Consider the following 10,237-nt stretch of genomic DNA (forward strand, 5'->3'; position numbering starts at 1 on the left):
GATGACAAACTTTCAACCTCTTAATATGTATAGCCGAGCAAGACGCAGGCGTAGACAACTAATCGTTTTTCTATTTATACAAACACTTGCTTACAAATCCTTCCACCTGCTACCTTGTGTTTTGCGGCTTATTGTATTAGGAACGTAAGATGTTAAAATATATCACTACATAGGGAGAAAGCAACTGTGCAACAGCGCAATAGCTTTTTGACCGAAAAGACGAAAAGGTCGACGAAGATCGTAGGTTAAGGTGTTAATTATCTGAACAGACTTATAATTGAGTCACTAATGAAAGTTATGCTGGTCGACTCGACGAAGAAAAACGTAGAGAAAAACGACGATTATGAACGTCGTTTGTAAAAACTCACCGTAAAATTTGCAATTTCTGAAAATTAATTCCTGTTTTTCTTTTCCTTTTTTTGTATACATGTTGTATAGTGATTATATTATCTGTGTAATGAAGTTGAGAACTTTGTAAAAAGTTAATCAGTTTGGAGTTAATCAGTTTGGTTTCTGAGAGGTCCAATTAGAACACGTTTCGTGTTACGTTAGTTTCGGCCGATTTTACATTCGGAGTACGTGTATTGTAGTTTGTTTTATATATATATATAGGCGAGATATGCTAGTTGCTGGAACGGGAAGTTCGTTATCAGACATTGATTAAGCTAGGTAGTATTTGACGAGTTAACAAGTTCATACTTCGAGGCGAGACCATACTACAGATAAGTTCAGAAGAGCGATATAGGCATCTCGTTAATTAAAATTATGTTATAAAATCATGCATATTAAATACTATTTACAAAAACATGCGTCGTATATATTCTGTAAAGTTCATTGAAAAGATAGCAAATAAGCAAAATAGAACTAGTTACGTTGTTTATGTAGATTTAGAAAGAGTACAAGAGCGTGGAAATAATCGCATAATTGGTGCTTGTATACACAGGTCTTTAATTGCTATTAAATGTGGAGAAGCAATTTAAGAACAAAAAGTAATCAGACAAGTAGTAGATATTAATATGCAATAGGATATCTCTTTAATGGTATAATTACAGGCATATAATTATCCTATATGTCTTGGTACATATTTTTTAATCTAATCTAATAATGCAATTAAAGCACCACTACCTGTTTTCTTACTTCTTTATCATATTTTATTAAATCGACCCACAGTGTTTCCTTATATAATTTAATTATCCATAGCAAAAGTTTAGAGACTGCCTTTTGAGTGAAAAGTATGTCTCTAATTTCTCATTCTGGACATTCTAATCTACGTTGGTCAATGAACGTCTAAGTAGGGATTACGTTGACCCAAATATGGGTCACGGTACCGTGAACGCGTTAAGGAATATTTTTACTTGTTTTCGTAATTTTCTGTGACAAGTCGCGTTTGACGTAGATTAACCCTTGAATGTACAGGATTAAACATTATCTACAATGTGTATATGCGAACTTCTTAGATACGTTTGCATTAAGAAGTCTTCTTTACATTGTCAGAAGCCGTTTAGGTTTAAAAAGAAACCTAAGCTTCTCAATCTGACGTATAATGTAAAAATTGAAAAATTTGATGATAAAAAGTGTCAAATAACACAGTAGTTCTATAAGGACCAATGATTATAAAATGACAGTTCTAGTTTGACGTATTGGCTTTAAAAATCAATCTAATCGCGTTGTAATATTCTATTACACACAGCTATAATGATAATTAAGAATAACAATCTTAACACACCAATTCTGTAGTTCAATCACCTTCTGTCAGAAACAAGCAAATGTCCCGATACCCTTCGACGATAGCGTACGATCATTTGGAAAATCTCAATTTTTCACTAATATTTTTATAATAAAACCAAACAATAAAGGCTGACGCGAAATTATCCTGGATACACGATGAACAAATTAGTTTTCTATCAAAGAAAAATATGCATCAAAGAGAATTAAATGATACCAAAGCAACGATATTCGATCAATAAGAAATCATTAGCGTCGCTGTGTCGCAAACTTTCATAAAGGTTGAACCATGATTTGTCGTCGATTGTTCGTTACCGCGATCTTTTTTAAGATAAAAAAGAAAAAAAGAGGAGAAAATCTCGGCAACAAGGGGGGCAGAAATTCACGAAGGCTGTAGTTGGATGCAAATTTGCGACGTGACATTGTCACCTCGATACTAAAAAGCAGCAGGAACGAGGCGTCCCCGGTTCTCCATTGTACAGTCGCCTTTCCCTCGCCCCACATCCTCGCCGGGGCGTCGTATAATAAATGCACGTTTGCAATCTGGGTTTACTACCGGCGAATTCGTTGGCCCATTTTCAGGCCACTTTTCTGCTGTTTCATTCGCACACGCTGCTCGTTACACGAGAGAGGCCACGCTTTTGTTTGGATCTTTCGTGGTCTTCATAAGTTCCATTAGCCGGCTCCCAATTTGTCCGATTGCCACGTGAACTTTGCGTCACAAAGACGTTTCCTTGATGCAGATTATCTTGTATTTCAGTACAATAGCGGACCCACCTTTAAGACGTGTCACTGTTGCAAGACACATTTAGCGGTAAATACTGTCTTTACATATTCGCTCTACTTTCTTTATATAATATAAGTACGCTACTGGACATAAATATATATTAGATATCTACTCGTTACATTTATTAGAAAGCGCTGACAAATTGTAGATTATTTGGTATTCTGCATTCCGTAGTATATAAACGCATAATAGACAACAGAGTTCTAATAAAACAAATTGGAAATAAAAGCAGTGGGAAGCATTCAATTTATACCGAGTATTAATGTTTGTATTTGCCAGTGTACATACAGTAGTATACAGTGGCACGAGAGAAAAGTGCTTGCAAACAAGAACGATGTTTTGAGAAGACAGGATCATAATCGATGAAAGCGTGTTGGATTTTAATCCCTGGTTCGCTACTGTATGTATGTGGAGGAAACATCAGGTTGAAACATTTGCGTTGCCACGTTTCGTTACAAGTCGCTATTATTTTAAAACATTCTTTTTCTTTTCAATAGAAAGATTAAATTTTACTACAAAAATTACCTACGTTCTGTAGCAAAAATCATGCTAGATATAGATAGGCGGTGTCTTTTTATTTTCAATGCAGATTTTCATGATACGTTGATCTATTTTAGTACTGTATTCAGACTTGCAAAATACTCAGCAACGTAAGATAAACATTTTAGCACATAGCGAATATTTTGCCCGAAACCCATTTATACGTTTGTAGATGTAAAAAGGTTAATGTATAGCTAAGTACTTTTACGAGAATAGTCGAAACGATAAAGAAAACAAAGTTTGCAGCTTGCCTGTTTATCTCTCATGAAACAATTATGAAAAATGCAAGAAAATGTAGCATATATTATTACAAGTTCGAGTTATATTCACAAATTATTATTTCAGAGATTCTCACATTAATCTTAGATAGAGAAACTTGCGCGAAATGATAGTTTATAAATTATGCGCTAAATATTGTTTTGTCAGGGCGTAGAGTATTAAAAATATTCCACGAGGAATCAGCAAACGTTACCAAGAAATTTGTTTAATTGAATTATGGTATTTAGACGATAGAATATAAATATCAAACAAAATAAACGGAATATTCATATTCATTTTTTTAGAATCGCGAGGAAGTCGCATGACTTTTTATCGAAACAAAAGGAAGCCAAATACATCTATGATATTTGCGTTTCGAAATTCCTATACTGAAATTGCTCGTCACGATTTATTCTTATTTGAAACTGCGCCCGATATGGAAATTTGAAAACTGGTTCTAGATGTTGAAAGTGCTTCACGATGCCGGAGATTTATTGTGCCCCTAAAAACGCTCGTATACACTCGATGCAGACCAATTTATCTGGTTTCGAAAAAAACGGGAAAAATGTAGTGCAATGCAAACACAACCGTCTTTTAACTGAAACGCTGTACAACGCTATCTGTTTTATTATCTTCAATTTTTTGATTGAAACAAATCTATTGTTAGGAAAAAGAAAGGGACAATGAAATATTTATAACGCAATGGTAACGATTACCATGGATAGTCAAAATCCCATAAATAATAAATGTAGCATTGTTACAGCCAGAATTTTTTGATATTCCTATATTTCTAGTACAATGGAATATTTTTTCTCTTATAAATAACTTGCATTCTTAGCATGTTCGAAATCTGCACCTATATAATATACTAAATTATTAGAGTGTCTTCAAGAATAAAATAAACATATTTTAAATCGTTTCAATAGCATTGGTTATGCATGTACGTGCGCGAACTCTACCAACTTTTTACTTCAGTTTTAAATAAATATCGATTTTACCTTGTACACATTTTTTCTACTACAGGGTTTGCTTCCATTACAATTTTTATACCCTCTACAGTTTATTCCCTCTACAGTTTTTTGAATACTGACTGATATTTATTCTATCTTTTTTAAATCCTCGAATACTTTAAACCTCAAAAATTTTTTAAACCAAAATACCAGCCTCGAATATTCTAGAACATCGTTTTTCTATTAGTTTCTTACTATTACGATCCAATGGGGAATGACTTTACAAGAAATAAAACTACGATTTAAAGAGAACCGTTTCAAGATACGTACCAAAGTGCAAAGTTGTTCAGAGCAATAAATTCTACACTAATTGCACAACATCGTTTCACATGCCATTTCTTCTACCATTCAAAATAGCTAGAAACCATAGTTTTTAATCCTATGAATGCCAAATATGCTTTCTACAGACAACGTACAATCGGTTCTAACCAACGTTGCGAGTAAAATATTTATCGCTTTGCTTTTATTTTATTACCGTGCAAAATATCAAGTTATTACATCGACTGCCTGTTAGGTGCAGCAAAAGCAAATAAAATAGACGAAACGTTCGTTTCTTTTTTGTGTCAAGCAAGTAACGAGATTTCGCCCGACGTACCTACGTACGTACTTACGTGCATAAAGGGTTACAGAGCGAGTTGCTTGAAGGTTGCTTTACAACATACCTGAAAGCTCGAAAAGAAATTGCCGGTCGCAGCGGGAGGCGAGCGAAAGAGCAACGGCGTCGGTAGAAAGTTAACGAGACGGGTGGATCAACAACGAAACACGGTGAATGGCTGCAAAACAAAGCAAAGTGGTTCGCGCAAAATCCTGCGGTTACACATCAAGCCATCGGAACGATAATTGAAAGTGACCGTACTCGTACGGTCGAGCGCGTATCAGTCGGACGACCACAAGCAAAGGCATCCGAAAGGCTCTCTGGCTTCTTTCTCGGCGTTAAATAAAATCCTTGCGGTTTTCATGCCGATTTCACTCTGGCATTCGACGAAGCGCAGTACCGTACTTCCGCATTCCTGTGTTTATCGGCCTACCGTCGGTCAGCGCACTCGAAAAGAAATTTACGAGCCGCTTTGCTCGGCTAGATTAGTCTCCTATTAACGTTGTTGTCTAGTTGCAACGCACCATCGATAGTAAAGATGCTCTTCTCGCTTGCTGTGCTACAAAGAAATTTGGTGCCTATTGGGGGCGGTCCATCGGTAAATATCCGACTTCTAGTTAAGACTGACAATTCTGACTTTGTGGTTTTACCGCATGTTGTACAATTCGTGTTCTTTTTGCCGCTTACGCACGAACAATGTTACATAATACTTTGTATTTAGTTTAGATATTATGTCGATACGATATGTAATACGATTTGTAAGCCTCCTTCACTTCTAATACGCTTTCCTCAAGGAAAGATTTTAGGTTCCCAAGATTCTTATTTTCTAAAAAGAAAAGGCTTATTTTTCGCATCTGTCCATCGATCGTTTAACACGTTCGTCGCCACGTCGCACATATCTATGTGACGGGTATACTTCCGTGGAGGCCCCGTCACAAAGTATGGGTGACGCTCTTCTTGTTCGAGTTAATTAAATATAGGATATTATATATAGAATATACAACATAAAAATATCAAAAACATATTATACCATGCTTTTTATTAATTTATATTCTGTATAATATATTACATTATGCTATATCGCGTGGTATTTGTTAAAACGTTCCAAACACATTTGGGGTGCTTTTGGGCACAACAATAGTTGTGGACTCCGTCATCACTATTCTCCTCACTTTCAAATATATTTTCACACTGTTTACTGAACACTTTGAGGATGAAAAAATCATTGACTAAATGAAAGATCTGAGATATCTGCCACGAGATCCCTCGGAATACTCTAGCTGGAAAGCTTATCGCTTTCTCCACTTCTGAACTAAATAATCTTTTCTTTACAATGAATCGAAGGCGATAAACAATGAATTCCCGCTTGTCGCTCTATTTACGTTCTGCATACCGGCGGTCGGATTTGGGCCCCGCAGGGAACTTAGCCGAATCACGTTGGGCGACGAACGTGTTGAGATGCTATGAAAACTCTGTGTGCCTATGAAATCTAAACTCTAAAATTTGTCTTAACCGTGATGAAATTCGTCAGTAAACGTTCCACCTTGGTTCATTGGTTTCGTTTGGTTAGGTTATTTAGTATCGTGGCAGCTATCGTAAGAGCCAGACTAGCATAGGAGAGCGAAGTAGTCCTGGTACGTAACGGTTGTTAGCAGGAAAAGATGCTCACAGTTGATTGTTAACGGTCGGTGAAATGGAAACGGTGGACTGTGTTGTTTGGAAATAACCGCGTACAATGCAGATGGATCATTAACGATGGATCTTTACGGAGATACAGCAGCTCAGTCGAAGGAGGAAGTCGTTTGAAATCCTCGGAGAGGCAGGTCGGTCGAGAGTCGAACGAGCTCTCACTGCTTCCGCGACAAGGGAAATCGGTTGCAACGAAGGATTATTAGTTTCTTCGGTGAGACGGAACGCAGCGGCGCCGCTTGACACGGTTTACCACGTGCAACCTCCAACGCCCCGATCTACTTTATCGTTCCAAGTTTCTATTCGACGAAGTACACGACCTAACACGTAACGGCGTTATTAATATAATACATTAGCTCGAACACCGATCGTGTCTATGAAAATCGTTCATTTTATTCAGAGCATGTTCCTTCGCGATGGATATAGCTGTGGAAATAGTTAAATAATAAATGTATAGATGCCATAGATTCTTCAGAATGTGTTTTTAGGATCGTTCGAATATCGTTGCACATATGTTTTTTACAGTTTTACAACGTCTTCGTTACGATTCTTTTATTGGAATTTCCAGTTTCCGAAGTAAAAAGTACAGACATCAGAGAGTGAAGTAGATGATATACGGACTAATATCAATGAAATGAAGTTAATAACGTTCGTTTCTTGCGAAATAATGTATTCCATCTTCAAAAGGTTTATATCTTTGAGTCTGTTAAGCTTTTCAACTATTCCGTATTGAAATGCTTCTTTTTAACCACTAAATAAATTAAAAATTGGAAAATCAAGAAAAATAAGCTCATCATATTTTTCCCTGCGTGGTATTCGTATGTAGTGGAGAGAATCAATGGAGCTTCTATCGCGCATGGAAATCTCGGTTACATCAACTGCTCTGAACGAAGATTTTTATTCCACATTTTCAACTTATTTTTGCATCTACATTTCTCCCCGATTGTCCATTCGAATGTTACGTACGGTCGATTAAATTCACGCGTATTTCACAAGTTTTCAAATACGATTTTCTCAGAGAGAAGAAAGGAAGAAGAAAAGAAGAAGAAGCGAGCCTTGAAATGGAAAATCTTTGTTCTATCTTTTTTAGCATATTGCTGCATGCATAATCTCCTCGCTCGGTTGTATTATCCATTCTGAGACACACTATATGTACATGCGTTTGATTGCATCTTTAGTCGACGAGTCAGATTACCGTGGTATGCTCGTCGAATTACGAGCGTTGTAATTTGGCGAACTGAGCACGCGATACCGGTGATAAATTTATTATTGCTTGACCGTGGAATCATCGGTGAATCGTGGGACGAAAAGACGCGAACGGAAACACGAATCGACGACAGACCGTGGCCGCGACGCGGCGTAACGATACCCGATAGCGGAATAACAGTAATCTCGGACGATTTATGCGTCGATAAAATCAGAGACAGCGGACGCTGTCGACTGGTTGAATCGAGCTCCCAGCCGATGACATTGGAACGAAGGTTTCAATCGAGGCCCCGATTCGTTCGTTCCCCTCGGACCGCGCCTCGAATTTAGGTCATGGCGCGCGATACGCATTATTCTCGATTCTACGCTTTCCATACGGGTCGGCTGACGTTGACTGTCAGTCGAGTCTTTTTGTCAATAAAACCGTGCCACGATAATCATTCTCGGTGTACCAGGTCTCTCGATGTATGTATTGCCGAATAACTCCGAACTTTGGTACCCTGCTTGCCAACTACATATTTGCACGAATGGTTTCGATTTTAATTTTCTTGGGAAAATAGCGACTGTTTATTCGAATTTATTGGAATCGAGAGAGCAGATTTTTCAACAAGGCTGCAACGTTTGATTTTGGAAAGAAAACTGACGTGGAAGAAATGGAGGATAGGATTTGCGAAATTTAGACAGCGAAGCTAAGAAAACATTGTGGTTACATATAGAGCTACATGGTATATCGTCTGTAGTGAAAGTCGCAAATTATATAATATTTAACACGCAATTCTCCAAATCACTCGGTATTGTTACCTATCAAAATCAATATGTTATAAAAATTGATTTAACGTAACTATTTTATTATTATTGAGCTTTGTTCATATATTTCTTTATTAAGATGTTTTATAATTGAAAGATGTCTGTAGTTAAAAGTTAAATCCCACTCTATTATATTTACTTATTATTTGACTGTTATAAATATGCATATTATTAGCATACTTATTCCATCGAAATCGACTGATCCATTTGTAAGAATTTTTTCTAAATATCAAAGTAAATTTTAGAAAGTACAATTACAATCGTCACGCTTTTCTCGCAAGTAAATAAAATTTCGGTATAGACGGTTGCAGAAATTTTCTTACATTCGATCTTGACTTAGAGAAACCGATCGATCGTCGTTTTCATCTTAGGGTATGTTACGTTTATAGGTATGTTTGTATACTAGGAATACTATCAAGAATCAGCAGCTCTGAACGTTTGTGTTCACATGGCTGTAGGTATTATCTACTAGTGTTGCAACTGTTAGGCGATAGTAAATTCTAGCTATAGTGCTATTGTCTGAATAAATAAAAGACAATTGTTGTAACGTGTGCCATAGAATTGTTGGACGATATACTCGATTACCTGCATGATAGCATGTTACTTGGCAGTGCATGTTGTTAGTTAAGTAACATCGCTTGCTACAAATGAGAATTATAGGATTAAACGAAATTCACAACGAGGATATGGTTTTGTTGTAAATCAAGTTATTTGATTCTATATTTGTTCATTTTACAAGAAGAAACGTGACGTATTTTCGAAATGTTTATACAAAATCGATACCTTTACAAATTTTTATTCGACATAGACATAAACACGATATTCCTTACGGCGTACAATTTGAAAAATCGGTGCATTGTATCAACATATTTTTTGTTAAAATAAACCCAAGCGAAAGGTATCCATAGTTTGCGGTAATTTCCACAATATTGAAAACCTATTAGAATACCTATCTGTTACATTCAATACGAAGTTCTAACAAAACTCCATCGTGTTTGGTATTTTACATCGTAGAGTACGTATGATGCGAATAAAATAACAGTTTCGTAACCAGATAGCTAGAAAATAAAAGCAGCGAGAGGCATTCGATTCGCGTCAAATATTTCTGATCGTGCGTTTAATTTTATCGCGTTGACATTAAACCAAACTCGCGTAGATGCAGGAAAAGAGTCGCGTTCACCCCCAACGCAGAGTTCGTTACTTAACTAGAAATTGATTTATTCCTTAAAACCTTAGACTTAATGAACATAGATATCTGTGTGCAGTACTCGATAAATTTTCACGGAAGGTTGTTTCGATTTCGATCGGATTCTTAATATTATCAAATTATACGTTGATTCCTAGCCAAGCTACCGTGGTTGCGCGGTAAGTACATACCTCGATGGTGGATAATTGCATTTGATCCGAAGGCGATATCAAACGGCAAATTATACGAATGACGCGGACCTCGCGACGAATACACGTTTGTGCAGCTAGTCTCGTACTTACGTCTGTACGTATGTAGATGCATAAGAAGCGTATACACGCAAGAACGTGCACGTCTCGTTCGATATTTATAACTTGTTTAGAGAAGCATGCGGTGTGAGGTTGCTGGTGAACGAAAGTCAACGTACGAGCCAC

At 36.8% G+C, this 10,237-nt stretch overlaps 1 protein-coding gene and 2 long non-coding RNA genes across 4 annotated transcripts in view; all 3 read left to right on the top strand.

Moving 5' to 3' along the window:
- Window positions 1–10,237, top strand: part of LOC100742608 (mucin-17) — a 381,959-nt gene that overhangs the window by 107,515 nt on the left and 264,207 nt on the right. The gene's annotated exons all lie outside the window — the stretch shown is intronic.
- The window catches only part of LOC112213886, a 163,596-nt gene that overhangs the window by 61,229 nt on the left and 92,130 nt on the right, over window positions 1–10,237 (top strand). The window lies entirely within an intron of this gene.
- Window positions 6,080–10,237, top strand: part of LOC117152428 — a 22,730-nt gene continuing 18,572 nt past the window's right edge. The window contains exon 1 of the long non-coding RNA XR_004462812.1: window positions 6,080–6,367. This is a non-coding gene — a long non-coding RNA (uncharacterized LOC117152428). The remainder of the gene's footprint in view (window positions 6,368–10,237) is intronic.

The sequence above is a fragment of the Bombus impatiens genome, unplaced genomic scaffold (assembly GCF_000188095.3).
Source record: "Bombus impatiens unplaced genomic scaffold, BIMP_2.2 scf_1666, whole genome shotgun sequence".
NCBI classification, from domain to species: Eukaryota; Metazoa; Arthropoda; class Insecta; order Hymenoptera; family Apidae; genus Bombus; species Bombus impatiens.